This window comes from Acartia tonsa, chromosome 15, assembly GCF_053477335.1.
Source record: "Acartia tonsa isolate MP-2025a chromosome 15, ASM5347733v1, whole genome shotgun sequence".
In the NCBI taxonomy this organism is placed as follows: domain Eukaryota; kingdom Metazoa; phylum Arthropoda; class Copepoda; order Calanoida; family Acartiidae; genus Acartia; species Acartia tonsa.
This window is the reverse complement of record NC_137274.1, coordinates 277,501-297,500: the sequence shown is the minus strand read 5'-3', so window position 1 is coordinate 297,500 and position 20,000 is coordinate 277,501. Positions and strand designations below refer to the sequence as shown.

Genomic DNA, 20,000 nt, shown 5'->3' with positions numbered 1-20,000 from the left:
TGAAGGACACGTGATAACCACTACACTAAGGAACCATTGTCAACTAAGAAACCAAGCCAAGATACATAACAAACAGACATAAAATGTGCAACTACAAAGCCACGTCATTAAGTTAAGCCAGGTCTCGTGGCGCAACGGATAACGCGTCTGACTACGGATCAGAAGATTGCAGGTTCGAATCCTGCCGAGATCGAAAATTTTAAAGATTCGTTTGGCTATTAAAGAAAATTGCTATAAAATAAGTCGCCCCCGGGTGGGCTCGAACCACCAACCTTTCGGTTAACAGCCGAACGCGCTAGCCGATTGCGCCACGGAGGCTGATACAAGCTAATAACATTACATTATTTTTAATATTATTCTATGGAGCCTTAAAATATAAAAACAAAAAAAGATTGGTTTACTTATGTTGGTAGGGCTAATTACCACCGAACACTCATTAGCGCGGTCCGACTACTGACCGACACGGAAGCTCTTGGCTGCTGGGTTTCCCCTCTGGCCCAATCCGCCCCTCATTAAGCAACCTGATCACCTAGGACTCCCCCTAGGTGGCCATGTTGATGCCAGGCTTAGTGCGGACGCCAATTCAACGTGTTTCAATGGTAACCAGGCGTTCCCTGCCTCAAACCATCCCAAACTCTGACCTCCCAGTAGCAGGATTACAGAACCTCGCCACGGTTCCAGTCAACAATCATATCAATTTCTGTCACAATGTACCAGTTGAATTGCAATTTTTTTCATGTTTAATTTTGGGTATAATTACGCCAGCTTCCGTTATGGTCTAGTGGTTAGGATAGCTGGCTCTCACCCAGCAGGCCCGGGTTCGATTCCCGGTAACGGAAAAATACATTTTGTCGAACCCCCAAGTAATTATATCAACATCCCCGATCCAAAAAAAAAAGGAGATAAAAAAGATAGAGAATTGGATATTTCTAAGTTTTTACTTTTCAGCCAGGGTGACACCAAGCCTGCGTGGCCTAATGGATAAGGCGTCGGTCTCCTAAACCGAAGATTGCGAGTTCGAGTCTCGCCGTGGGTAACATTATCTTTTTAGCAAAAGTTGTTTTGGTTGCAGTGCTTCCAAGGTTTCTTGAAGGCAGTGTAGTAGCAAATATGGAAAGTGAAAGCAAGCTGCTCTAGTGGCGCAATCGGTTAGCGCACGGTACTTATAGACAGTACAACAAGTTATGCCGGGGTTGTGAGTTCGAGCCTCACCTAGAGCAAGCACTTTTTCAACCCTTAAACCTGGCAGGGTCTTCCACGAAAAGAGCAAAAATAAATTTTTTTTTACTTAATCAAAGCATTTTATCTTACCAAAATACTAAAATATTCTCTAGCAGTACCTCATAATATCAAATACAGGTACTGTGGTTCGATTTCAAAAATTTTTTGTAACTATGCTTTACTAACCAACAATCAATCAAGGAAAAAAGTTTGTTAAAGAATATAGATAGATTGGTATTTTCTTTTTACTACTGTTTTAAATCTATCAAGTTAATAACAAATTCGATAAAATTGACTGAATAACCATATAAATGTATAAAGATTTGTGATTTAAATTATGCCATGAAAAATCCTCCAATGTGTTTTGTAAAAATCTTTGAAACTTTTGATTTCATTGTTTATGTATGTACACTCAAGAATGATGAATCTTATCTGATCTAGAAAGGCAGAAGGATACTAAATTGTAATTGTAATTCATAGTAACCGAGTTATTACTAAAATAAATTTTTGACAGCTGTGGGATTCGAACCCACGCCCTTGCGGACTGGTGCCTAAAACCAGCGCCTTAGACCACTCGGCCAAACTGCCTGTTGTGCTGGCAGTTGTGCGAATAAGAAAAATTGTTTCTTAAGTTTTTTTTTCAGCCTTACTGTGTAAAAGCATCAAACACCTAAAAAAAAATTTGTTTTTCCAGTGAGTGATTTTACAAAATTAACTGCCTCCAGAGAGGATTGAACTCTCGACCCCTGGTTTACAAGACCAGTGCTCTGCCACTGAGCTATAGAGGCTTGCCTGTTCACGTGGCACAATTTAAACCTAGCCTAACCTAGCCTAACCTAACCTAACCTAAGCCATTGCGGTTGGCACCTTGTGTTAAAGACTTTGAAATTGCTAAAAGATTCATTTGAGTATTAGTCAGCTCATGCATTCAACAGGGGGATGTAGCTCAGTGGTAGAGCGCATGCTTTGCATGTATGAGGCCCCGGGTTCGATCCCCGGCATCTCCAATTATCAATGATTTTTGTTATTTCTTTGAAGTTGTCTGTTGTTCAAAATGAGTACTTTAGTGAAAAAATATTTGTATGGGGTTATGCGGACACAAAAATGTGGAACGCTTCACGATTTTGCGTGTCATCCTTGCGCAGGGGCCATGCTAATCTTCTCTGTATCGTTCCAATTTTAGTATATGTACTGCCGAAGCAAGTACATTTGAGAATAGAATTTAGTTGTCCATAAAGATCAGCATTTGTTACACAAATTGCAAAAAAACAATTCTGTTGACCCTGACGTGATTTGAACACGCAGCCTTCTGATCTGGAGTCAGACGCGCTACCGTTGCGCCACAGAGTCAGATGTTTGAATTGCTGCAACTTTGAATTCATGCAAAACTAAAGGAAAGTCTTTTTTTCCCTTTTTTCTATCCACTATACAATGCAAGCGACCAATAGAAAAAAGGCGCTGCTTTCGTCCGGCCCCTATGATGGAGACCAGGGGTCGTAGCTCAGCTGGTAGAGCGTCTGATTCGCATTTAGAAGGTCTCGGGTTCAAATCCCGACGACTCCAAATTTTTTTTCTTTTCAATTTTCAAAAGTATTAGGCAAAACCATGGGCTTGACCGGGAGTTGAACCCGGGACCTCTCGCACCCGAAGCGAGAATCATGCCGCCTAGACCATCAAGCCTGGCTTGTGCCCTGTTAACTGTCAGTAGCAACCTGTAATTCATCAATTTACCTGCCGATTGCTTCCAGCTGTGATCCTGGATTGATGGATGGCCGTCTGCCAGAGCCAGCAGTCGTGGCCGAGTGGTTAAGGCGTTGGACTTGAAATCCAATGGGGTTTCCCCGCGCAGGTTCGAATCCTGCCGGCTGCGAATTACAGATTTTGTTAGTTTCTAGTGTTTTATTCATTTTTTTTTGCAAAACCAGAAAGTTACCTTGCAACTCACATGGCCTTCCTGGTATAGTGTTAAAATAAGTCTTTTGTCAGGTGTGGGGTTCGAACCCACGCAATCTTACGATTATGAGAGCTTAAATCTCACGCCTTAGACCACTCGGCCAACCTGACAGGTTGCCACAATGCGGCACTCATTGCAAAACGCATGAAATCACGACTGACAAGCACTGATTTAGCAAAGCTCCACAAAATAATTCTCGCGACGAAGATGGGATTCGAACCCACGCGGGCAGAGCCCATTGGATTAGCAGTCCAACGCCTTAACCACTCGGCCACCTCGTCTGTGAAAGAGATTAAGCTAGATTACTTGCAAAGCATACATAACAACAACAACAACAAACACAAAAACAACAAAGTAAATATTGCATCACTCGTGTCAAAAGACTTCCCACGCCGGGAGTTGAACCCGGGCCTCCTGGGTGAAAGCCAGATATCCTAGCCGTTAGACCACGTGGGATTCTGTTTCCGTCCGGGATCGAACCGGAGACCTTCTGCGTGTTAGGCAGATGTGATAACCGCTACACCACGGAAACTTGTTACATCAGATAGACAGCTTTATTGCCATAATTTTTTTCTTTAAACTCCTGACTAAAGTGTGCTAGTTACTAGGCAAAAATGTATTTGTGGTTTTCACTTTTGAGTACATTATAGTCCTGTACAATAAGCGTCAGTGGTATAGTGGTGAGCATAGCTGCCTTCCAAGCAGTTGACCCGGGTTCGATTCCCGGCTGACGCATTTTCATCTGTGTTGCCTAGGAGTACATTTTTGTACATTTAAAAAGTGTAGTAATCCTATATTGCCAACAAGCCTCCGTAGCGCAGTAGGCAGCGCGTCAGTCTCATAATCTGAAGGCCGTGAGTTCGAGCCTCACCGGGGGCAGGCAAACATTTTTTCATCTCCTGGTTGTGTTTTGAAAAAATGTGAAAAAATAGTTTTGTCAGAAGTGGGATTCGAACCCACGCCCTCATCGAGGACCAGAATTCTCACATCCACTCTCTATCAGAGAGCAAGGAAGTTGTCCTTGAGTCTGGCGCCTTAGACCACTCGGCCATCCTGACTGTTAATAAAGTGTTCACGGATTAAGAAATCCCATGTTTTGATAAGCCAAAAAGGTTAGCCAAAATGCAATGTTAGCATCCCATCTGGGGATCGAACCCAGGACCTTTGGATTAGAAGTCCAACGCGCTATCCTCTGCGCTAATGGGACTTGGTTAGAGAAAAGAAAATAGTAGCATTTGTTGACAGAAAACATTATGGAAGGCAAGAAAAAGAAAATCAAGTAGAGAAGAAAAAAAGTATGTAGTTTTTGTATTGTGCTTATACTTATACACATCATGTCAGTCAGGCCCGTTAGCTCAGTTGGTTAGAGCGTCGTGCTAATAACGCGAAGGTCACGGGTTCGATCCCCCTACGGGCCAGATAATACTTTTACCAAATTGAACAGTTTGCAGTGGCGGAAATATTTAATGGTAAAAAAAAGAAATTTCACAAGGTTGAAAAAGTTATCTCTCCCCGACCGGGAATCGAACCCGGGCCTTCCACGTGACAGGCGGAGATCCTCACCACTAGACTATCGAGGAATTCTTATAAATCAGCCATTTTCTAGTCGCTACGTACGTATCACACTGATTGGAGACTTGAACAAAAGATGGGAGCGCCCGAGCAGGGGCTCGAACCCTGGACCGTTAGGTTAAAAGCCTAACGCTCTACCGACTGAGCTACCCGGGCATCATGCTATTCTAAAATTACAGTAACAAAATTGTCTCACCAGATGGCAGCAGCATTTTAGTTCATGGTAGGCTTGGTTTTCTCTCTGTTTATTTTTGGTTAAGTGCAACCTGAGTTGTATAGAATAAATCATCCCTCCATAATTTTCCTGTATTGTAGCATTTTGCATTTAGTATAAGTCACATTTTCCATGGTCAAATGTCTACGGCCATACCATGTTGAAAGCACCAGTTCTCGTCCGATCACTGAAGTTAAGCAACATTGGGCCAAGTTAGTACTTGGATGGGTGACCGCCTGGGAATACTTGGTGTCGTAGGCAAATCTTTTCATCCTTTTTTATAAGTTGAGAAAAAAAAAACAAAGTCTGAGAAATGTAAACCAGACAACTGCTTATGTTCATTTTTTACACCTAAAGCCCTTATACAATGCAACCACTATGATATAATGTGTAGTTACTGTTTTTGTCACCAGATGGCAGCTCTATTTAGTTCCCAGTTAGGCTTTGTTTTCTCCGTGTTAAGGCATGAGTTTTGGGTTGACAACTATTATTGTTCGATAAAATGATATCTTTTAGTATCACACATACCTATTTGGATTAATATTTTAGTTACTTTGTGCTTGTATTTTATGAAAATTAACTTTTCCGGTCGGACCTTTAACAAATATCAAAAATATATGATTGTCCAAGTAACTTTACATCATTGTCTAAAACGACCAAGCTAATATTGCTTGATTCACTTCTACAAGAGGTGTGTATCAGCTCTGCTTCGATGGTTCGCTCACCTTGAGTCCGCTCGGGTTGAGTGTCTGTCTTAGTCAGTCACAAACTTCTTTATTCAGGGTTAAAGAGAACCCACTAATTACTGAAACCAATCAAGAACTTAAAATCATTTACCGTAGATACCTGTACGTAATTTCTCTTGGTAATGCATTTTCCATTTAGTTTATGCCACATTTTCCTTTGATAAATGTCTACGGCCATACCATGTTGAAAGCACCAGTTCTCGTCTGATCACTGAAGTTAAGCAACATTGGGCCAAGTTAGTACTTGGATGGGTGACCGCCTGGGAATACTTGGTGTCGTAGGCTTTAACATTTTATCCATATTTCAAAATTTGTCTCTTTTTCTTCCTTGTCCGTAGATTCCTGTACTGTTGGACGTTTTGCATTCATTTCACGCCACATTTTCTCTTCGTAATGCATTTTGCATTTAATTGACGCCAAATTTTCCGTTGATATATGTCTACGGCCATACCATGTTGAAAGCACCAGTTCTCGTCCGATCACTGCAGTTAAGCAACATTGGGCCAAGTTAGTACTTGGATGGGTGACCGCCTGGGAATACTTGGTGTCGTAGGCAAATCTTTTCATCCTTTTTTATAAGTTGAGAAAAAAAAAACAAAGTCTGAGAAATGTAAACCAGACAACTGCTTATGTTCATTTTTTACACCTAAAGCCCTTATACAATGCAACCACTATGATATAATGTGTAGTTACTGTTTTTGTCACCAGATGGCAGCTCTATTTAGTTCCCAGTTAGGCTTTGTTTTCTCCGTGTTAAGGCATGAGTTTTGGGTTGACAACTATTATTGTTCGATAAAATGATATCTTTTAGTATCACACATACCTATTTGGATTAATATTTTAGTTACTTTGTGCTTGTATTTTATGAAAATTAACTTTTCCGGTCGGACCTTTAACAAATATCAAAAATATATGATTGTCCAAGTAACTTTACATCATTGTCTAAAACGACCAAGCTAATATTGCTTGATTCACTTCTACAAGAGGTGTGTATCAGCTCTGCTTCGATGGTTCGCTCACCTTGAGTCCGCTCGGGTTGAGTGTCTGTCTTAGTCAGTCACAAACTTCTTTATTCAGGGTTAAAGAGAACCCACTAATCACTGAAACCAATCAAGAACTTAAAATCATTTACCGTAGATACCTGTACGTAATTTCTCTTGGTAATGCATTTTCCATTTAGTTTATGCCACATTTTCCTTTGATAAATGTATACGGCCATACCATGTTGAAAGCACCAGTTCTCGTCTGATCACTGAAGTTAAGCAACATTGGGCCAAGTTAGTACTTGGATGGGTGACCGCCTGGGAATACTTGGTGTCGTAGGCTTTAACATTTTATCCATATTTCAAAATTTGTCTCTTTTTCTTCCTTGTCCGTAGATTCCTGTACTGTTGGACGTTTTGCATTCATTTCACGCCACATTTTCTCTTCGTAATGCATTTTGCATTTAATTGACGCCACATTTTCCGTTGATATATGTCTACGGCCATACCATGTTGAAAGCACCAGTTCTCGTCCGATCACTGCAGTTAAGCAACATTGGGCCAAGTTAGTACTTGGATGGGTGACCGCCTGGGAATACTTGGTGTCGTAGGCTCTAACATTTTATCCATATTTCAAATTTGTCTCTTTTTCTTTCTTGTCCAAGAGAAATTTCTAATCACTGAGAACATAAGGTGAAACCCAAGGGGATGTAGCTAAGATGGTAGAGCGCTCGCTTAGCATGCGAGAGGTACGGGGATCGATACCCCGCATCTCCAAGTATCATTTATCCCCCTACTACACAAGCACCAAACAAAAAAATAAACACTCAAAGAAAAACAAAAGTCTGAAAATTTAAACCAGTAAAACTTTAAACCTTTTTGTTGCATTAGAATGTTATTTAATAAACCAGAAGTTAGCCTTTGCTTAGAGTAAATGTCTACGGCCATACTATGTTGAAAGCACCAGTTCTCGTCTGATCACTGAAGTTAAGCAACATTGGGCCAAGTTAGTACTTGGATGGGTGACCGCCTGGGAATACTTGGTGTCGTAGGCTCAATATTTTTGGAATTTTGACCCAACCAATCCTAGCCCAAACCTGACTAAACCTCACACAAGTTTGAAAATCATGTTGTAACTTTATGTCTACGGCCATACCATGTTGAAAGCACCAGTTCTCGTCCGATCACTGAAGTTAAGCAACATTGGGCCAAGTTAGTACTTGGATGGGTGACCGCCTGGGAATACTTGGTGTCGTAAACTCTACATCTTTCTTTCTTATCTTGTCACTGAAAACAGAAAAGTTGTGTTAACGTAGAAAATAATTGCTGCAACGTCCAGGAATCGAACCCGGGCCGCCCGCGTGGCAGGCGAGCATTCTACCACTGAACCAACGTTGCTGGCATGCTCGTTGGCTATTCGTATAACACAACCCCTTGCTGAAAATCATTATTCAGAAATCTGTCAATTTATAACCCAAATACAGATTGATATAGCTTTACACCTGAACGATGAATATGACTTGCTGTAAGTAGACTTTGGCAGTAGGTAAGGACTTTCTTCAGCCCGGCAAGACAATATCTGAGTGATCCTTGGTTCACTTGTACACACCTTTTAGTGAAGTGAATCAAGCAAGTATAGCTTGGTCAGTTTAGACAAATGGTAACTGCAATTTTAGTTATTCCTACCGTAGGCTATTTGTCATTTGTCATATATTTTGTGGTAAACACATCCTGACATCCTGTCCCTACATGCCTGTTGTAATATGTTTCTTTAAGTGGGCTCTCTCATGGAAAGCCTTCAGATAAATTGGATGTAATTCCAATATGATCCACTTACACGGAAATCTTTAGTAAAAGGCGAAAGATTTATTCGTGCTGTAGGTAGATCCTGGACATGCTCAAACAACACAAATAGCTCCATATCCTTGGCAGCTGTTAGGCTTGTTCCATTGACCAATCTAATGTAGTTGTCAGCAAAGACATGTAGAGATTGTGTCAAAGTTCAGCTTATTCACCAAAAAAAACACAAGCCCCTAGAATAACTTGAGGCAGAAAATTATCCATTAAATGACATTCAACTTTAGGGGTTTGCACCACCTAGCATTAAAACATTGAACTACATAAAGGAAGTGGAGCCATTGTGCTTTTGGCAGCATGCTTGTTGACTTGTGCAAACTTGATACAGGTTGTACACAATGTATTGAGTGGTCCAGTTTAGAAGTGGGGACAAGTGGGCCGATCCTGGTGGTACTGCAATACCAGGCCAACCCGTGATAAGGCTGGAGCAAGCTCCAAGTCCTCATCCCCTAACAAAAATGAGTTTAATATCAAAGGGGACACATGGTCCCCGTATCAGATATTAAGCTGATAAGAACAGATACTACACTTTGATCTTAGCCAAAAGGCCGAGAAGCGATGCCAAAGAATAGTTCCAGTATACTACCTTAGAGTCATAACCTGACTATGGTACTGTCTGGCAAAAGATTGGCATGCAGGCTGCCTAATCATTGTTAGAGAGAGTATAGTCAATCTGCCTAGTTCAAAGCAAAGACTTTACTTTAAATTGGGCTTCGATAGAAGCCTTTTTCTGGCCAACTACACAAAGTTTAGCAATTCCTGGTGTGTAAAATTTGAACTAGATGGTTAAGTTAAACATTCTAATTCTGTTGTCTGTTCTGCATTTATTAGGGGATGCGCGAACGCAGTCCCCAACTACCAAAAATTGTGCGTTCGAGTTACCCACATTTGGGGTAATCGTAGGGGTCAGCCATGCCTGAGTGCAATGGCACAGCCTCACCCTAGAGGAACCACCTTAGTGATCATGGTTAACCTCCACGCCAGGTAAGTATGAGGGAAAGAGTCGATTTCAGTGTATGGGTGACAAAGACTATAGATATTTTGCTGACCAGCTCCACGACTTTACACAAAACATGATTCAGTTGAAGTGTCCCCTCAGAAATGCTATATTTATACTTTTTCAAATAGTTGGTGACATACTTTGTTGATGAAACCTTCGGTAGGAGGTCTTCCATTGAAACAAATGCGACACCTAGAGGCCAAATTATTGACTACATAATATACATGTTTGCTACTTCACAGGTTATGCATTCCTATTGTAGATAGTGAGCTATCATCAGCTCTGACAGAAATAGCATTACAGTTCACACTGCAACCACTGGATCTATACACACCTCTTAGTGAAGTGAATCAAGCAAATTTAGCTTGGTCAGTTTAGACAATTACAAGATGCAAACTGTCACTTGTTATAACAAGATTACCAAGAGTTAGCACTGGTCGCAACGCAACAAACCATACAGAAGGATGGTATGGTAATATCCACATTATAATGTGAAAATGCCTTGCCAAATGTCTACGGCCATACCATGTTGAAAGCACCAGTTCTCGTCCGATCACTGAAGTTAAGCAACATTGGGCCAAGTTAGTACTTGGATGGGTGACCGCCTGGGAATACTTGGTGTCGTAGACCTAACATTTTTGGAATTTTGACCCAAACAATCCTAGCCCAAACCTAACTAAACCCCACACAATTAATGTCTACGGCCATACCATGTTGAAAGCACCAGTTCTCGTCCGATCACTGAAGTTAAGCAACATTGGGCCAAGTTAGTACTTGGATGGGTGACCGCCTGGGAATACTTGGTGTCGTAGGCTTATCCTTTTTTCAAAAATTGCCTCAAAAAAGTTGTGATACTGTAGAAAATGATTGCTGCAACGTCCGGGAATCGAACCCGGGCCGCCCGCGTGGCAGGCGAGCATTCTACCACTGAACCAACGTTGCTGGCTTGCTCTCATGATATTCGTGTAGTTAGTTTTTGTGTACCTATTGCAAAGACCAACCATACAAAGTGCAGAGCCCTGGCAGCCAACATAGCCCGGCTAGCTCAGTCGGTAGAGCATGAGACTCTTAATCTCAGGGTCGTGGGTTCGAGCCCCACGTTGGGCGAATTTTTTTTTAAATGGAACAGTTTTTAAAAATATATTTGAATTTGTTTCGTGATATACTGACAATAGGGTAATTCAGGCGCCATGGCTTAGTTGGTTAAAGCGCCTGTCTCGTAAACAGGAGATCCCGAGTTCGACTCTCGGTGGTGCCTTGATCCTTTTATTACTACTATCCATGGCTACACATACATAGGGTAAAGATTTGCAAAAATGCCGCGACCCGGGATCGAACCGGGGACCTTTAGATCTTCAGTCTAACGCTCTCCCAACTGAGCTATCACGGCTAGTTAAAATGATGTTGCTTATCTTGGTCAAGATGGAAAAAAGATCACTTTTACATGACTCTAAAAAGTTTAGGTCCTACCGAGATTTGAACTCGGATCGCTGGATTCAGAGTCCAGAGTGCTAACCATTACACCATAGGACCTTGATGCAGATCCAAACTCCAAAGGGTAAAAAAAAATTTTGTATAAAAAGAAAAGAAAAAAAACCTTATGTAATGGTTCCTGCCGGGATCGAACCGGCGACCTTGTCCGTGTGAAGGACACGTGATAACCACTACACTAAGGAACCATTGTCAACTAAGAAACCAAGCCAAGATACATAACAAACAGACATAAAATGTGCAACTACAAAGCCACGTCATTAAGTTAAGCCAGGTCTCGTGGCGCAACGGATAACGCGTCTGACTACGGATCAGAAGATTGCAGGTTCGAATCCTGCCGAGATCGAAAATTTTAAAGATTCGTTTGGCTATTAAAGAAAATTGCTATAAAATAAGTCGCCCCCGGGTGGGCTCGAACCACCAACCTTTCGGTTAACAGCCGAACGCGCTAGCCGATTGCGCCACGGAGGCTGATACAAGCTAATAACATTACATTATTTTTAATATTATTCTATGGAGCCTTAAAATATAAAAACAAAAAAAGATTGGTTTACTTATGTTGGTAGGGCTAATTACCACCGAACACTCATTAGCGCGGTCCGACTACTGACCGACTGGCTGCTGGGTTTCCCCTCTGGCCCAATCCGCCCCTCATTAAGCAACCTGATCACCTAGGACTCCCCCTAGGTGGCCATGTTGATGCCAGGCTTAGTGCGGACGCCAATTCAACGTGTTTCAATGGTAACCAGGCGTTCCCTGCCTCAAACCATCCCAAACTCTGACCTCCCAGTAGCAGGATTACAGAACCTCGCCACGGTTCCAGTCAACAATCATATCAATTTCTGTCACAATGTACCAGTTGAATTGCAATTTTTTTCATGTTTAATTTTGGGTATAATTACGCCAGCTTCCGTTATGGTCTAGTGGTTAGGATAGCTGGCTCTCACCCAGCAGGCCCGGGTTCGATTCCCGGTAACGGAAAAATACATTTTGTCGAACCCCCAAGTAATTATATCAACATCCCCGATCCAAAAAAAAAAGGAGATAAAAAAGATAGAGAATTGGATATTTCTAAGTTTTTACTTTTCAGCCAGGGTGACACCAAGCCTGCGTGGCCTAATGGATAAGGCGTCGGTCTCCTAAACCGAAGATTGCGAGTTCGAGTCTCGCCGTGGGTAACATTATCTTTTTAGCAAAAGTTGTTTTGGTTGCAGTGCTTCCAAGGTTTCTTGAAGGCAGTGTAGTAGCAAATATGGAAAGTGAAAGCAAGCTGCTCTAGTGGCGCAATCGGTTAGCGCACGGTACTTATAGACAGTACAACAAGTTATGCCGGGGTTGTGAGTTCGAGCCTCACCTAGAGCAAGCACTTTTTCAACCCTTAAACCTGGCAGGGTCTTCCACGAAAAGAGCAAAAATAAATTTTTTTTTACTTAATCAAAGCATTTTATCTTACCAAAATACTAAAATATTCTCTAGCAGTACCTCATAATATCAAATACAGGTACTGTGGTTCGATTTCAAAAATTTTTTGTAACTATGCTTTACTAACCAACAATCAATCAAGGAAAAAAGTTTGTTAAAGAATATAGATAGATTGGTATTTTCTTTTTACTACTGTTTTAAATCTATCAAGTTAATAACAAATTCGATAAAATTGACTGAATAACCATATAAATGTATAAAGATTTGTGATTTAAATTATGCCATGAAAAATCCTCCAATGTGTTTTGTAAAAATCTTTGAAACTTTTGATTTCATTGTTTATGTATGTACACTCAAGAATGATGAATCTTATCTGATCTAGAAAGGCAGAAGGATACTAAATTGTAATTGTAATTCATAGTAACCGAGTTATTACTAAAATAAATTTTTGACAGCTGTGGGATTCGAACCCACGCCCTTGCGGACTGGTGCCTAAAACCAGCGCCTTAGACCACTCGGCCAAACTGCCTGTTGTGCTGGCAGTTGTGCGAATAAGAAAAATTGTTTCTTAAGTTTTTTTTTCAGCCTTACTGTGTAAAAGCATCAAACACCTAAAAAAAAATTTGTTTTTCCAGTGAGTGATTTTACAAAATTAACTGCCTCCAGAGAGGATTGAACTCTCGACCCCTGGTTTACAAGACCAGTGCTCTGCCACTGAGCTATAGAGGCTTGCCTGTTCACGTGGCACAATTTAAACCTAGCCTAACCTAGCCTAACCTAACCTAACCTAAGCCATTGCGGTTGGCACCTTGTGTTAAAGACTTTGAAATTGCTAAAAGATTCATTTGAGTATTAGTCAGCTCATGCATTCAACAGGGGGATGTAGCTCAGTGGTAGAGCGCATGCTTTGCATGTATGAGGCCCCGGGTTCGATCCCCGGCATCTCCAATTATCAATGATTTTTGTTATTTCTTTGAAGTTGTCTGTTGTTCAAAATGAGTACTTTAGTGAAAAAATATTTGTATGGGGTTATGCGGACACAAAAATGTGGAACGCTTCACGATTTTGCGTGTCATCCTTGCGCAGGGGCCATGCTAATCTTCTCTGTATCGTTCCAATTTTAGTATATGTACTGCCGAAGCAAGTACATTTGAGAATAGAATTTAGTTGTCCATAAAGATCAGCATTTGTTACACAAATTGCAAAAAAACAATTCTGTTGACCCTGACGTGATTTGAACACGCAGCCTTCTGATCTGGAGTCAGACGCGCTACCGTTGCGCCACAGAGTCAGATGTTTGAATTGCTGCAACTTTGAATTCATGCAAAACTAAAGGAAAGTCTTTTTTTCCCTTTTTTCTATCCACTATACAATGCAAGCGACCAATAGAAAAAAGGCGCTGCTTTCGTCCGGCCCCTATGATGGAGACCAGGGGTCGTAGCTCAGCTGGTAGAGCGTCTGATTCGCATTTAGAAGGTCTCGGGTTCAAATCCCGACGACTCCAAATTTTTTTTCTTTTCAATTTTCAAAAGTATTAGGCAAAACCATGGGCTTGACCGGGAGTTGAACCCGGGACCTCTCGCACCCGAAGCGAGAATCATGCCGCCTAGACCATCAAGCCTGGCTTGTGCCCTGTTAACTGTCAGTAGCAACCTGTAATTCATCAATTTACCTGCCGATTGCTTCCAGCTGTGATCCTGGATTGATGGATGGCCGTCTGCCAGAGCCAGCAGTCGTGGCCGAGTGGTTAAGGCGTTGGACTTGAAATCCAATGGGGTTTCCCCGCGCAGGTTCGAATCCTGCCGGCTGCGAATTACAGATTTTGTTAGTTTCTAGTGTTTTATTCATTTTTTTTTTGCAAAACCAGAAAGTTACCTTGCAACTCACATGGCCTTCCTGGTATAGTGTTAAAATAAGTCTTTTGTCAGGTGTGGGGTTCGAACCCACGCAATCTTACGATTATGAGAGCTTAAATCTCACGCCTTAGACCACTCGGCCAACCTGACAGGTTGCCACAATGCGGCACTCATTGCAAAACGCATGAAATCACGACTGACAAGCACTGATTTAGCAAAGCTCCACAAAATAATTCTCGCGACGAAGATGGGATTCGAACCCACGCGGGCAGAGCCCATTGGATTAGCAGTCCAACGCCTTAACCACTCGGCCACCTCGTCTGTGAAAGAGATTAAGCTAGATTACTTGCAAAGCATACATAACAACAACAACAACAAACACAAAAACAACAAAGTAAATATTGCATCACTCGTGTCAAAAGACTTCCCACGCCGGGAGTTGAACCCGGGCCTCCTGGGTGAAAGCCAGATATCCTAGCCGTTAGACCACGTGGGATTCTGTTTCCGTCCGGGATCGAACCGGAGACCTTCTGCGTGTTAGGCAGATGTGATAACCGCTACACCACGGAAACTTGTTACATCAGATAGACAGCTTTATTGCCATAATTTTTTTCTTTAAACTCCTGACTAAAGTGTGCTAGTTACTAGGCAAAAATGTATTTGTGGTTTTCACTTTTGAGTACATTATAGTCCTGTACAATAAGCGTCAGTGGTATAGTGGTGAGCATAGCTGCCTTCCAAGCAGTTGACCCGGGTTCGATTCCCGGCTGACGCATTTTCATCTGTGTTGCCTAGGAGTACATTTTTGTACATTTAAAAAGTGTAGTAATCCTATATTGCCAACAAGCCTCCGTAGCGCAGTAGGCAGCGCGTCAGTCTCATAATCTGAAGGCCGTGAGTTCGAGCCTCACCGGGGGCAGGCAAACATTTTTTCATCTCCTGGTTGTGTTTTGAAAAAATGTGAAAAAATAGTTTTGTCAGAAGTGGGATTCGAACCCACGCCCTCATCGAGGACCAGAATTCTCACATCCACTCTCTATCAGAGAGCAAGGAAGTTGTCCTTGAGTCTGGCGCCTTAGACCACTCGGCCATCCTGACTGTTAATAAAGTGTTCACGGATTAAGAAATCCCATGTTTTGATAAGCCAAAAAGGTTAGCCAAAATGCAATGTTAGCATCCCATCTGGGGATCGAACCCAGGACCTTTGGATTAGAAGTCCAACGCGCTATCCTCTGCGCTAATGGGACTTGGTTAGAGAAAAGAAAATAGTAGCATTTGTTGACAGAAAACATTATGGAAGGCAAGAAAAAGAAAATCAAGTAGAGAAGAAAAAAAGTATGTAGTTTTTGTATTGTGCTTATACTTATACACATCATGTCAGTCAGGCCCGTTAGCTCAGTTGGTTAGAGCGTCGTGCTAATAACGCGAAGGTCACGGGTTCGATCCCCCTACGGGCCAGATAATACTTTTACCAAATTGAACAGTTTGCAGTGGCGGAAATATTTAATGGTAAAAAAAAGAAATTTCACAAGGTTGAAAAAGTTATCTCTCCCCGACCGGGAATCGAACCCGGGCCTTCCACGTGACAGGCGGAGATCCTCACCACTAGACTATCGAGGAATTCTTATAAATCAGCCATTTTCTAGTCGCTACGTACGTATCACACTGATTGGAGACTTGAACAAAAGATGGGAGCGCCCGAGCAGGGGCTCGAACCCTGGACCGTTAGGTTAAAAGCCTAACGCTCTACCGACTGAGCTACCCGGGCATCATGCTATTCTAAAATTACAGTAACAAAATTGTCTCACCAGATGGCAGCAGCATTTTAGTTCATGGTAGGCTTGGTTTTCTCTCTGTTTATTTTTGGTTAAGTGCAACCTGAGTTGTATAGAATAAATCATCCCTCCATAATTTTCCTGTATTGTAGCATTTTGCATTTAGTATAAGTCACATTTTCCATGGTCAAATGTCTACGGCCATACCATGTTGAAAGCACCAGTTCTCGTCCGATCACTGAAGTTAAGCAACATTGGGCCAAGTTAGTACTTGGATGGGTGACCGCCTGGGAATACTTGGTGTCGTAGGCAAATCTTTTCATCCTTTTTTATAAGTTGAGAAAAAAAAAACAAAGTCTGAGAAATGTAAACCAGACAACTGCTTATGTTCATTTTTTACACCTAAAGCCCTTATACAATGCAACCACTATGATATAATGTGTAGTTACTGTTTTTGTCACCAGATGGCAGCTCTATTTAGTTCCCAGTTAGGCTTTGTTTTCTCCGTGTTAAGGCATGAGTTTTGGGTTGACAACTATTATTGTTCGATAAAATGATATCTTTTAGTATCACACATACCTATTTGGATTAATATTTTAGTTACTTTGTGCTTGTATTTTATGAAAATTAACTTTTCCGGTCGGACCTTTAACAAATATCAAAAATATATGATTGTCCAAGTAACTTTACATCATTGTCTAAAACGACCAAGCTAATATTGCTTGATTCACTTCTACAAGAGGTGTGTATCAGCTCTGCTTCGATGGTTCGCTCACCTTGAGTCCGCTCGGGTTGAGTGTCTGTCTTAGTCAGTCACAAACTTCTTTATTCAGGGTTAAAGAGAACCCACTAATTACTGAAACCAATCAAGAACTTAAAATCATTTACCGTAGATACCTGTACGTAATTTCTCTTGGTAATGCATTTTCCATTTAGTTTATGCCACATTTTCCTTTGATAAATGTCTACGGCCATACCATGTTGAAAGCACCAGTTCTCGTCTGATCACTGAAGTTAAGCAACATTGGGCCAAGTTAGTACTTGGATGGGTGACCGCCTGGGAATACTTGGTGTCGTAGGCTTTAACATTTTATCCATATTTCAAAATTTGTCTCTTTTTCTTCCTTGTCCGTAGATTCCTGTACTGTTGGACGTTTTGCATTCATTTCACGCCACATTTTCTCTTCGTAATGCATTTTGCATTTAATTGACGCCAAATTTTCCGTTGATATATGTCTACGGCCATACCATGTTGAAAGCACCAGTTCTCGTCCGATCACTGCAGTTAAGCAACATTGGGCCAAGTTAGTACTTGGATGGGTGACCGCCTGGGAATACTTGGTGTCGTAGGCAAATCTTTTCATCCTTTTTTATAAGTTGAGAAAAAAAAAACAAAGTCTGAGAAATGTAAACCAGACAACTGCTTATGTTCATTTTTTACACCTAAAGCCCTTATACAATGCAACCACTATGATATAATGTGTAGTTACTGTTTTTGTCACCAGATGGCAGCTCTATTTAGTTCCCAGTTAGGCTTTGTTTTCTCCGTGTTAAGGCATGAGTTTTGGGTTGACAACTATTATTGTTCGATAAAATGATATCTTTTAGTATAACACATACCTATTTGGATTAATATTTTAGTTACTTTGTGCTTGTATTTTATGAAAATTAACTTTTCCGGTCGGACCTTTAACAAATATCAAAAATATATGATTGTCCAAGTAACTTTACATCATTGTCTAAAACGACCAAGCTAATATTGCTTGATTCACTTCTACAAGAGGTGTGTATCAGCTCTGCTTCGATGGTTCGCTCACCTTGAGTCCGCTCGGGTTGAGTGTCTGTCTTAGTCAGTCACAAACTTCTTTATTCAGGGTTAAAGAGAACCCACTAATCACTGAAACCAATCAAGAACTTAAAATCATTTACCGTAGATACCTGTACGTAATTTCTCTTGGTAATGCATTTTCCATTTAGTTTATGCCACATTTTCCTTTGATAAATGTATACGGCCATACCATGTTGAAAGCACCAGTTCTCGTCTGATCACTGAAGTTAAGCAACATTGGGCCAAGTTAGTACTTGGATGGGTGACCGCCTGGGAATACTTGGTGTCGTAGGCTTTAACATTTTATCCATATTTCAAAATTTGTCTCTTTTTCTTCCTTGTCCGTAGATTCCTGTACTGTTGGACGTTTTGCATTCATTTCACGCCACATTTTCTCTTCGTAATGCATTTTGCATTTAATTGACGCCACATTTTCCGTTGATATATGTCTACGGCCATACCATGTTGAAAGCACCAGTTCTCGTCCGATCACTGCAGTTAAGCAACATTGGGCCAAGTTAGTACTTGGATGGGTGACCGCCTGGGAATACTTGGTGTCGTAGGCTCTAACATTTTATCCATATTTCAAATTTGTCTCTTTTTCTTTCTTGTCCAAGAGAAATTTCTAATCACTGAGAACATAAGGTGAAACCCAAGGGGATGTAGCTCAGATGGTAGAGCGCTCGCTTAGCATGCGAGAGGTACGGGGATCGATACCCCGCATCTCCAAGTATCATTTATCCCCCTACTACACAAGCACCAAACAAAAAAATAAACACTCAAAGAAAAACAAAAGTCTGAAAATTTAAACCAGTAAAACTTTAAACCTTTTTGTTGCATTAGAATGTTATTTAATAAACCAGAAGTTAGCCTTTGCTTAGAGTAAATGTCTACGGCCATACTATGTTGAAAGCACCAGTTCTCGTCTGATCACTGAAGTTAAGCAACATTGGGCCAAGTTAGTACTTGGATGGGTGACCGCCTGGGAATACTTGGTGTCGTAGGCTCAATATTTTTGGAATTTTGACCCAACCAATCCTAGCCCAAACCTGACTAAACCTCACACAAGTTTGAAAATCATGTTGTAACTTTATGTCTACGGCCATACCATGTTGAAAGCACCAGTTCTCGTCCGATCACTGAAGTTAAGCAACATTGGGCCAAGTTAGTACTTGGATGGGTGACCGCCTGGGAATACTTGGTGTCGTAAACTCTACATCTTTCTTTCTTATCTTGTCACTGAAAACAGAAAAGTTGTGTTAACGTAGAAAATAATTGCTGCAACGTCCAGGAATCGAACCCGGGCCGCCCGCGTGGCAGGCGAGCATTCTACCACTGAACCAACGTTGCTGGCATGCTCGTTGGCTATTCGTATAACACAACCCCTTGCTGAAAATCATTATTCAGAAATCTGTCAATTTATAACCCAAATACAGATTGATATAGCTTTACACCTGAACGATGAATATGACTTGCTGTAAGTAGACTTTGGCAGTAGGTAAGGACTTTCTTCAGCCCGGCAAGACAATATCTGAGTGATCCTTGGTTCACTTGTACACACCTTTTAGTGAAGTGAATCAAGCAAGTATAGCTTGGTCAGTTTAGACAAATGGTAACTGCAATTTTAGTTATTCCTACCGTAGGCTATTTGTCATTTGTCATATATTTTGTGGTAAACACATCCTGACATCCTGTCCCTACATGCCTGTTGTAATATGTTTCTTTAAGTGGGCTCTCTCATGGAAAGCCTTCAGATAAATTGGATGTAATTCCAATATGATCCACTTACACGGAAATCTTTAGTAAAAGGCGAAAGATTTATTCGTGCTGTAGGTAGATCCTGGACATGCTCAAACAACACAAATAGCTCCATATCCTTGGCAGCTGTTAGGCTTGTTCCATTGACCAATCTAATGTAGTTGTCAGCAAAGACATGTAGAGATTGTGTCAAAGTTCAGCTTATTCACCAAAAAAAACACAAGCCCCTAGAATAACTTGAGGCAGAAAATTATCCATTAAATGACATTCAACTTTAGGGGTTTGCACCACCTAGCATTAAAACATTGAACTACATAAAGGAA

General features: G+C 41.3%; 76 non-coding genes across 76 annotated transcripts in view; 39 read left to right on the top strand and 37 right to left on the bottom strand.

Moving 5' to 3' along the window:
* Positions 1-35, bottom strand: part of TRNAV-CAC (transfer RNA valine (anticodon CAC)) — a 73-nt gene extending 38 nt beyond the window's left edge. Inside the window, exon 1 of the tRNA in view lies at positions 1-35. This exon is cut by the window's left edge and continues 38 nt beyond it. This is a non-coding gene — a tRNA (tRNA-Val).
* An 85-nt stretch (positions 36-120) lies between these two features.
* Positions 121-193, top strand: TRNAR-ACG (transfer RNA arginine (anticodon ACG)). Its single transcript has one exon. It is a non-coding gene; the product is annotated as a tRNA-Arg (tRNA).
* Positions 194-244: 51 nt separating this feature from the next.
* Positions 245-318, bottom strand: TRNAN-GUU (transfer RNA asparagine (anticodon GUU)). Its single transcript has one exon. It is a non-coding gene; the product is annotated as a tRNA-Asn (tRNA).
* A 449-nt stretch (positions 319-767) lies between these two features.
* On the top strand, positions 768-839 carry TRNAE-CUC (transfer RNA glutamic acid (anticodon CUC)). Its single transcript has one exon. It is a non-coding gene; the product is annotated as a tRNA-Glu (tRNA).
* Positions 840-963: 124 nt separating this feature from the next.
* Positions 964-1,036, top strand: TRNAR-CCU (transfer RNA arginine (anticodon CCU)). The gene has a single exon. It is a non-coding gene; the product is annotated as a tRNA-Arg (tRNA).
* Positions 1,037-1,130: 94 nt separating this feature from the next.
* Positions 1,131-1,220, top strand: TRNAI-UAU (transfer RNA isoleucine (anticodon UAU)). The gene is given in 2 exon segments: positions 1,131-1,168; positions 1,185-1,220. It is a non-coding gene; the product is annotated as a tRNA-Ile (tRNA).
* A 509-nt stretch (positions 1,221-1,729) lies between these two features.
* TRNAL-UAG (transfer RNA leucine (anticodon UAG)) lies at positions 1,730-1,809 on the bottom strand. Its single transcript has one exon. It is a non-coding gene; the product is annotated as a tRNA-Leu (tRNA).
* Positions 1,810-1,937: 128 nt separating this feature from the next.
* Positions 1,938-2,009, bottom strand: TRNAT-UGU (transfer RNA threonine (anticodon UGU)). The gene has a single exon. It is a non-coding gene; the product is annotated as a tRNA-Thr (tRNA).
* Positions 2,010-2,156: 147 nt separating this feature from the next.
* Positions 2,157-2,228, top strand: TRNAA-UGC (transfer RNA alanine (anticodon UGC)). Its single transcript has one exon. It is a non-coding gene; the product is annotated as a tRNA-Ala (tRNA).
* A 93-nt stretch (positions 2,229-2,321) lies between these two features.
* LOC145308169 (U6 spliceosomal RNA) lies at positions 2,322-2,428 on the bottom strand. The gene has a single exon (XR_013876009.1). It is a non-coding gene; the product is annotated as a U6 spliceosomal RNA (small nuclear RNA).
* Positions 2,429-2,499: 71 nt separating this feature from the next.
* TRNAW-CCA (transfer RNA tryptophan (anticodon CCA)) lies at positions 2,500-2,571 on the bottom strand. Its single transcript has one exon. It is a non-coding gene; the product is annotated as a tRNA-Trp (tRNA).
* A 140-nt stretch (positions 2,572-2,711) lies between these two features.
* On the top strand, positions 2,712-2,784 carry TRNAA-CGC (transfer RNA alanine (anticodon CGC)). The gene has a single exon. It is a non-coding gene; the product is annotated as a tRNA-Ala (tRNA).
* Positions 2,785-2,828: 44 nt separating this feature from the next.
* Positions 2,829-2,901, bottom strand: TRNAP-CGG (transfer RNA proline (anticodon CGG)). Its single transcript has one exon. It is a non-coding gene; the product is annotated as a tRNA-Pro (tRNA).
* Positions 2,902-3,009: 108 nt separating this feature from the next.
* TRNAS-UGA (transfer RNA serine (anticodon UGA)) lies at positions 3,010-3,091 on the top strand. Its single transcript has one exon. It is a non-coding gene; the product is annotated as a tRNA-Ser (tRNA).
* Positions 3,092-3,201: 110 nt separating this feature from the next.
* Positions 3,202-3,285, bottom strand: TRNAL-UAA (transfer RNA leucine (anticodon UAA)). Its single transcript has one exon. It is a non-coding gene; the product is annotated as a tRNA-Leu (tRNA).
* An 89-nt stretch (positions 3,286-3,374) lies between these two features.
* Positions 3,375-3,456, bottom strand: TRNAS-GCU (transfer RNA serine (anticodon GCU)). The gene has a single exon. It is a non-coding gene; the product is annotated as a tRNA-Ser (tRNA).
* Positions 3,457-3,559: 103 nt separating this feature from the next.
* On the bottom strand, positions 3,560-3,631 carry TRNAE-UUC (transfer RNA glutamic acid (anticodon UUC)). The gene has a single exon. It is a non-coding gene; the product is annotated as a tRNA-Glu (tRNA).
* Positions 3,632-3,634: 3 nt separating this feature from the next.
* Positions 3,635-3,707, bottom strand: TRNAV-AAC (transfer RNA valine (anticodon AAC)). The gene has a single exon. It is a non-coding gene; the product is annotated as a tRNA-Val (tRNA).
* A 131-nt stretch (positions 3,708-3,838) lies between these two features.
* On the top strand, positions 3,839-3,910 carry TRNAG-UCC (transfer RNA glycine (anticodon UCC)). The gene has a single exon. It is a non-coding gene; the product is annotated as a tRNA-Gly (tRNA).
* A 71-nt stretch (positions 3,911-3,981) lies between these two features.
* TRNAM-CAU (transfer RNA methionine (anticodon CAU)) lies at positions 3,982-4,054 on the top strand. The gene has a single exon. It is a non-coding gene; the product is annotated as a tRNA-Met (tRNA).
* Positions 4,055-4,110: 56 nt separating this feature from the next.
* Positions 4,111-4,233, bottom strand: TRNAL-CAA (transfer RNA leucine (anticodon CAA)). Its single transcript has 2 exons — positions 4,196-4,233; positions 4,111-4,155 (listed from the first exon to the last, which is right to left on the bottom strand). It is a non-coding gene; the product is annotated as a tRNA-Leu (tRNA).
* A 76-nt stretch (positions 4,234-4,309) lies between these two features.
* On the bottom strand, positions 4,310-4,382 carry TRNAR-UCU (transfer RNA arginine (anticodon UCU)). Its single transcript has one exon. It is a non-coding gene; the product is annotated as a tRNA-Arg (tRNA).
* A 137-nt stretch (positions 4,383-4,519) lies between these two features.
* On the top strand, positions 4,520-4,593 carry TRNAI-AAU (transfer RNA isoleucine (anticodon AAU)). Its single transcript has one exon. It is a non-coding gene; the product is annotated as a tRNA-Ile (tRNA).
* Positions 4,594-4,683: 90 nt separating this feature from the next.
* On the bottom strand, positions 4,684-4,755 carry TRNAD-GUC (transfer RNA aspartic acid (anticodon GUC)). Its single transcript has one exon. It is a non-coding gene; the product is annotated as a tRNA-Asp (tRNA).
* Positions 4,756-4,830: 75 nt separating this feature from the next.
* On the bottom strand, positions 4,831-4,903 carry TRNAK-UUU (transfer RNA lysine (anticodon UUU)). Its single transcript has one exon. It is a non-coding gene; the product is annotated as a tRNA-Lys (tRNA).
* A 200-nt stretch (positions 4,904-5,103) lies between these two features.
* On the top strand, positions 5,104-5,222 carry LOC145308251 (5S ribosomal RNA). Its single transcript, XR_013876094.1, has one exon. It is a non-coding gene; the product is annotated as a 5S ribosomal RNA (ribosomal RNA).
* A 651-nt stretch (positions 5,223-5,873) lies between these two features.
* Positions 5,874-5,992, top strand: LOC145308309 (5S ribosomal RNA). The gene has a single exon (XR_013876149.1). It is a non-coding gene; the product is annotated as a 5S ribosomal RNA (ribosomal RNA).
* A 152-nt stretch (positions 5,993-6,144) lies between these two features.
* Positions 6,145-6,263, top strand: LOC145308556 (5S ribosomal RNA). The gene has a single exon (XR_013876381.1). It is a non-coding gene; the product is annotated as a 5S ribosomal RNA (ribosomal RNA).
* A 651-nt stretch (positions 6,264-6,914) lies between these two features.
* Positions 6,915-7,033, top strand: LOC145308666 (5S ribosomal RNA). Its single transcript, XR_013876488.1, has one exon. It is a non-coding gene; the product is annotated as a 5S ribosomal RNA (ribosomal RNA).
* Positions 7,034-7,185: 152 nt separating this feature from the next.
* Positions 7,186-7,304, top strand: LOC145308408 (5S ribosomal RNA). Its single transcript, XR_013876242.1, has one exon. It is a non-coding gene; the product is annotated as a 5S ribosomal RNA (ribosomal RNA).
* A 322-nt stretch (positions 7,305-7,626) lies between these two features.
* Positions 7,627-7,745, top strand: LOC145308622 (5S ribosomal RNA). Its single transcript, XR_013876445.1, has one exon. It is a non-coding gene; the product is annotated as a 5S ribosomal RNA (ribosomal RNA).
* An 87-nt stretch (positions 7,746-7,832) lies between these two features.
* Positions 7,833-7,951, top strand: LOC145308493 (5S ribosomal RNA). The gene has a single exon (XR_013876321.1). It is a non-coding gene; the product is annotated as a 5S ribosomal RNA (ribosomal RNA).
* Positions 7,952-8,467: 516 nt separating this feature from the next.
* On the bottom strand, positions 8,468-8,585 carry LOC145308074 (U5 spliceosomal RNA). The gene has a single exon (XR_013875906.1). It is a non-coding gene; the product is annotated as a U5 spliceosomal RNA (small nuclear RNA).
* Positions 8,586-8,915: 330 nt separating this feature from the next.
* On the bottom strand, positions 8,916-9,107 carry LOC145307976 (U2 spliceosomal RNA). Its single transcript, XR_013875814.1, has one exon. It is a non-coding gene; the product is annotated as a U2 spliceosomal RNA (small nuclear RNA).
* A 267-nt stretch (positions 9,108-9,374) lies between these two features.
* Positions 9,375-9,539, bottom strand: LOC145307903 (U1 spliceosomal RNA). The gene has a single exon (XR_013875744.1). It is a non-coding gene; the product is annotated as a U1 spliceosomal RNA (small nuclear RNA).
* Positions 9,540-10,058: 519 nt separating this feature from the next.
* Positions 10,059-10,177, top strand: LOC145308248 (5S ribosomal RNA). The gene has a single exon (XR_013876091.1). It is a non-coding gene; the product is annotated as a 5S ribosomal RNA (ribosomal RNA).
* A 66-nt stretch (positions 10,178-10,243) lies between these two features.
* On the top strand, positions 10,244-10,362 carry LOC145307945 (5S ribosomal RNA). The gene has a single exon (XR_013875788.1). It is a non-coding gene; the product is annotated as a 5S ribosomal RNA (ribosomal RNA).
* A 56-nt stretch (positions 10,363-10,418) lies between these two features.
* TRNAG-GCC (transfer RNA glycine (anticodon GCC)) lies at positions 10,419-10,489 on the bottom strand. The gene has a single exon. It is a non-coding gene; the product is annotated as a tRNA-Gly (tRNA).
* Positions 10,490-10,581: 92 nt separating this feature from the next.
* On the top strand, positions 10,582-10,654 carry TRNAK-CUU (transfer RNA lysine (anticodon CUU)). The gene has a single exon. It is a non-coding gene; the product is annotated as a tRNA-Lys (tRNA).
* Positions 10,655-10,731: 77 nt separating this feature from the next.
* Positions 10,732-10,805, top strand: TRNAT-CGU (transfer RNA threonine (anticodon CGU)). Its single transcript has one exon. It is a non-coding gene; the product is annotated as a tRNA-Thr (tRNA).
* Positions 10,806-10,864: 59 nt separating this feature from the next.
* TRNAF-GAA (transfer RNA phenylalanine (anticodon GAA)) lies at positions 10,865-10,937 on the bottom strand. Its single transcript has one exon. It is a non-coding gene; the product is annotated as a tRNA-Phe (tRNA).
* A 71-nt stretch (positions 10,938-11,008) lies between these two features.
* On the bottom strand, positions 11,009-11,080 carry TRNAQ-CUG (transfer RNA glutamine (anticodon CUG)). Its single transcript has one exon. It is a non-coding gene; the product is annotated as a tRNA-Gln (tRNA).
* A 73-nt stretch (positions 11,081-11,153) lies between these two features.
* On the bottom strand, positions 11,154-11,226 carry TRNAV-CAC (transfer RNA valine (anticodon CAC)). Its single transcript has one exon. It is a non-coding gene; the product is annotated as a tRNA-Val (tRNA).
* Positions 11,227-11,311: 85 nt separating this feature from the next.
* Positions 11,312-11,384, top strand: TRNAR-ACG (transfer RNA arginine (anticodon ACG)). The gene has a single exon. It is a non-coding gene; the product is annotated as a tRNA-Arg (tRNA).
* A 51-nt stretch (positions 11,385-11,435) lies between these two features.
* TRNAN-GUU (transfer RNA asparagine (anticodon GUU)) lies at positions 11,436-11,509 on the bottom strand. Its single transcript has one exon. It is a non-coding gene; the product is annotated as a tRNA-Asn (tRNA).
* A 438-nt stretch (positions 11,510-11,947) lies between these two features.
* On the top strand, positions 11,948-12,019 carry TRNAE-CUC (transfer RNA glutamic acid (anticodon CUC)). Its single transcript has one exon. It is a non-coding gene; the product is annotated as a tRNA-Glu (tRNA).
* A 124-nt stretch (positions 12,020-12,143) lies between these two features.
* Positions 12,144-12,216, top strand: TRNAR-CCU (transfer RNA arginine (anticodon CCU)). Its single transcript has one exon. It is a non-coding gene; the product is annotated as a tRNA-Arg (tRNA).
* A 94-nt stretch (positions 12,217-12,310) lies between these two features.
* Positions 12,311-12,400, top strand: TRNAI-UAU (transfer RNA isoleucine (anticodon UAU)). Its single transcript is given in 2 exon segments — positions 12,311-12,348; positions 12,365-12,400. It is a non-coding gene; the product is annotated as a tRNA-Ile (tRNA).
* A 509-nt stretch (positions 12,401-12,909) lies between these two features.
* TRNAL-UAG (transfer RNA leucine (anticodon UAG)) lies at positions 12,910-12,989 on the bottom strand. The gene has a single exon. It is a non-coding gene; the product is annotated as a tRNA-Leu (tRNA).
* Positions 12,990-13,117: 128 nt separating this feature from the next.
* TRNAT-UGU (transfer RNA threonine (anticodon UGU)) lies at positions 13,118-13,189 on the bottom strand. Its single transcript has one exon. It is a non-coding gene; the product is annotated as a tRNA-Thr (tRNA).
* Positions 13,190-13,336: 147 nt separating this feature from the next.
* On the top strand, positions 13,337-13,408 carry TRNAA-UGC (transfer RNA alanine (anticodon UGC)). Its single transcript has one exon. It is a non-coding gene; the product is annotated as a tRNA-Ala (tRNA).
* Positions 13,409-13,501: 93 nt separating this feature from the next.
* On the bottom strand, positions 13,502-13,608 carry LOC145308168 (U6 spliceosomal RNA). The gene has a single exon (XR_013876007.1). It is a non-coding gene; the product is annotated as a U6 spliceosomal RNA (small nuclear RNA).
* A 71-nt stretch (positions 13,609-13,679) lies between these two features.
* TRNAW-CCA (transfer RNA tryptophan (anticodon CCA)) lies at positions 13,680-13,751 on the bottom strand. Its single transcript has one exon. It is a non-coding gene; the product is annotated as a tRNA-Trp (tRNA).
* A 140-nt stretch (positions 13,752-13,891) lies between these two features.
* On the top strand, positions 13,892-13,964 carry TRNAA-CGC (transfer RNA alanine (anticodon CGC)). Its single transcript has one exon. It is a non-coding gene; the product is annotated as a tRNA-Ala (tRNA).
* A 44-nt stretch (positions 13,965-14,008) lies between these two features.
* TRNAP-CGG (transfer RNA proline (anticodon CGG)) lies at positions 14,009-14,081 on the bottom strand. The gene has a single exon. It is a non-coding gene; the product is annotated as a tRNA-Pro (tRNA).
* Positions 14,082-14,189: 108 nt separating this feature from the next.
* Positions 14,190-14,271, top strand: TRNAS-UGA (transfer RNA serine (anticodon UGA)). The gene has a single exon. It is a non-coding gene; the product is annotated as a tRNA-Ser (tRNA).
* Positions 14,272-14,382: 111 nt separating this feature from the next.
* On the bottom strand, positions 14,383-14,466 carry TRNAL-UAA (transfer RNA leucine (anticodon UAA)). Its single transcript has one exon. It is a non-coding gene; the product is annotated as a tRNA-Leu (tRNA).
* An 89-nt stretch (positions 14,467-14,555) lies between these two features.
* Positions 14,556-14,637, bottom strand: TRNAS-GCU (transfer RNA serine (anticodon GCU)). The gene has a single exon. It is a non-coding gene; the product is annotated as a tRNA-Ser (tRNA).
* Positions 14,638-14,740: 103 nt separating this feature from the next.
* Positions 14,741-14,812, bottom strand: TRNAE-UUC (transfer RNA glutamic acid (anticodon UUC)). Its single transcript has one exon. It is a non-coding gene; the product is annotated as a tRNA-Glu (tRNA).
* A 3-nt stretch (positions 14,813-14,815) lies between these two features.
* Positions 14,816-14,888, bottom strand: TRNAV-AAC (transfer RNA valine (anticodon AAC)). Its single transcript has one exon. It is a non-coding gene; the product is annotated as a tRNA-Val (tRNA).
* Positions 14,889-15,019: 131 nt separating this feature from the next.
* On the top strand, positions 15,020-15,091 carry TRNAG-UCC (transfer RNA glycine (anticodon UCC)). The gene has a single exon. It is a non-coding gene; the product is annotated as a tRNA-Gly (tRNA).
* A 71-nt stretch (positions 15,092-15,162) lies between these two features.
* TRNAM-CAU (transfer RNA methionine (anticodon CAU)) lies at positions 15,163-15,235 on the top strand. Its single transcript has one exon. It is a non-coding gene; the product is annotated as a tRNA-Met (tRNA).
* A 56-nt stretch (positions 15,236-15,291) lies between these two features.
* TRNAL-CAA (transfer RNA leucine (anticodon CAA)) lies at positions 15,292-15,414 on the bottom strand. Its single transcript has 2 exons — positions 15,377-15,414; positions 15,292-15,336 (listed from the first exon to the last, which is right to left on the bottom strand). It is a non-coding gene; the product is annotated as a tRNA-Leu (tRNA).
* A 76-nt stretch (positions 15,415-15,490) lies between these two features.
* TRNAR-UCU (transfer RNA arginine (anticodon UCU)) lies at positions 15,491-15,563 on the bottom strand. Its single transcript has one exon. It is a non-coding gene; the product is annotated as a tRNA-Arg (tRNA).
* A 137-nt stretch (positions 15,564-15,700) lies between these two features.
* Positions 15,701-15,774, top strand: TRNAI-AAU (transfer RNA isoleucine (anticodon AAU)). Its single transcript has one exon. It is a non-coding gene; the product is annotated as a tRNA-Ile (tRNA).
* Positions 15,775-15,864: 90 nt separating this feature from the next.
* TRNAD-GUC (transfer RNA aspartic acid (anticodon GUC)) lies at positions 15,865-15,936 on the bottom strand. The gene has a single exon. It is a non-coding gene; the product is annotated as a tRNA-Asp (tRNA).
* Positions 15,937-16,011: 75 nt separating this feature from the next.
* Positions 16,012-16,084, bottom strand: TRNAK-UUU (transfer RNA lysine (anticodon UUU)). Its single transcript has one exon. It is a non-coding gene; the product is annotated as a tRNA-Lys (tRNA).
* Positions 16,085-16,284: 200 nt separating this feature from the next.
* LOC145308250 (5S ribosomal RNA) lies at positions 16,285-16,403 on the top strand. Its single transcript, XR_013876093.1, has one exon. It is a non-coding gene; the product is annotated as a 5S ribosomal RNA (ribosomal RNA).
* Positions 16,404-17,054: 651 nt separating this feature from the next.
* On the top strand, positions 17,055-17,173 carry LOC145308308 (5S ribosomal RNA). Its single transcript, XR_013876148.1, has one exon. It is a non-coding gene; the product is annotated as a 5S ribosomal RNA (ribosomal RNA).
* Positions 17,174-17,325: 152 nt separating this feature from the next.
* Positions 17,326-17,444, top strand: LOC145308554 (5S ribosomal RNA). Its single transcript, XR_013876379.1, has one exon. It is a non-coding gene; the product is annotated as a 5S ribosomal RNA (ribosomal RNA).
* Positions 17,445-18,095: 651 nt separating this feature from the next.
* Positions 18,096-18,214, top strand: LOC145308665 (5S ribosomal RNA). Its single transcript, XR_013876487.1, has one exon. It is a non-coding gene; the product is annotated as a 5S ribosomal RNA (ribosomal RNA).
* A 152-nt stretch (positions 18,215-18,366) lies between these two features.
* Positions 18,367-18,485, top strand: LOC145308407 (5S ribosomal RNA). The gene has a single exon (XR_013876241.1). It is a non-coding gene; the product is annotated as a 5S ribosomal RNA (ribosomal RNA).
* Positions 18,486-18,575: 90 nt separating this feature from the next.
* TRNAA-AGC (transfer RNA alanine (anticodon AGC)) lies at positions 18,576-18,648 on the top strand. Its single transcript has one exon. It is a non-coding gene; the product is annotated as a tRNA-Ala (tRNA).
* Positions 18,649-18,807: 159 nt separating this feature from the next.
* On the top strand, positions 18,808-18,926 carry LOC145308621 (5S ribosomal RNA). Its single transcript, XR_013876444.1, has one exon. It is a non-coding gene; the product is annotated as a 5S ribosomal RNA (ribosomal RNA).
* Positions 18,927-19,013: 87 nt separating this feature from the next.
* Positions 19,014-19,132, top strand: LOC145308492 (5S ribosomal RNA). The gene has a single exon (XR_013876320.1). It is a non-coding gene; the product is annotated as a 5S ribosomal RNA (ribosomal RNA).
* A 516-nt stretch (positions 19,133-19,648) lies between these two features.
* Positions 19,649-19,766, bottom strand: LOC145308073 (U5 spliceosomal RNA). Its single transcript, XR_013875905.1, has one exon. It is a non-coding gene; the product is annotated as a U5 spliceosomal RNA (small nuclear RNA).
* Positions 19,767-20,000: the final 234 nt, after the last annotated feature.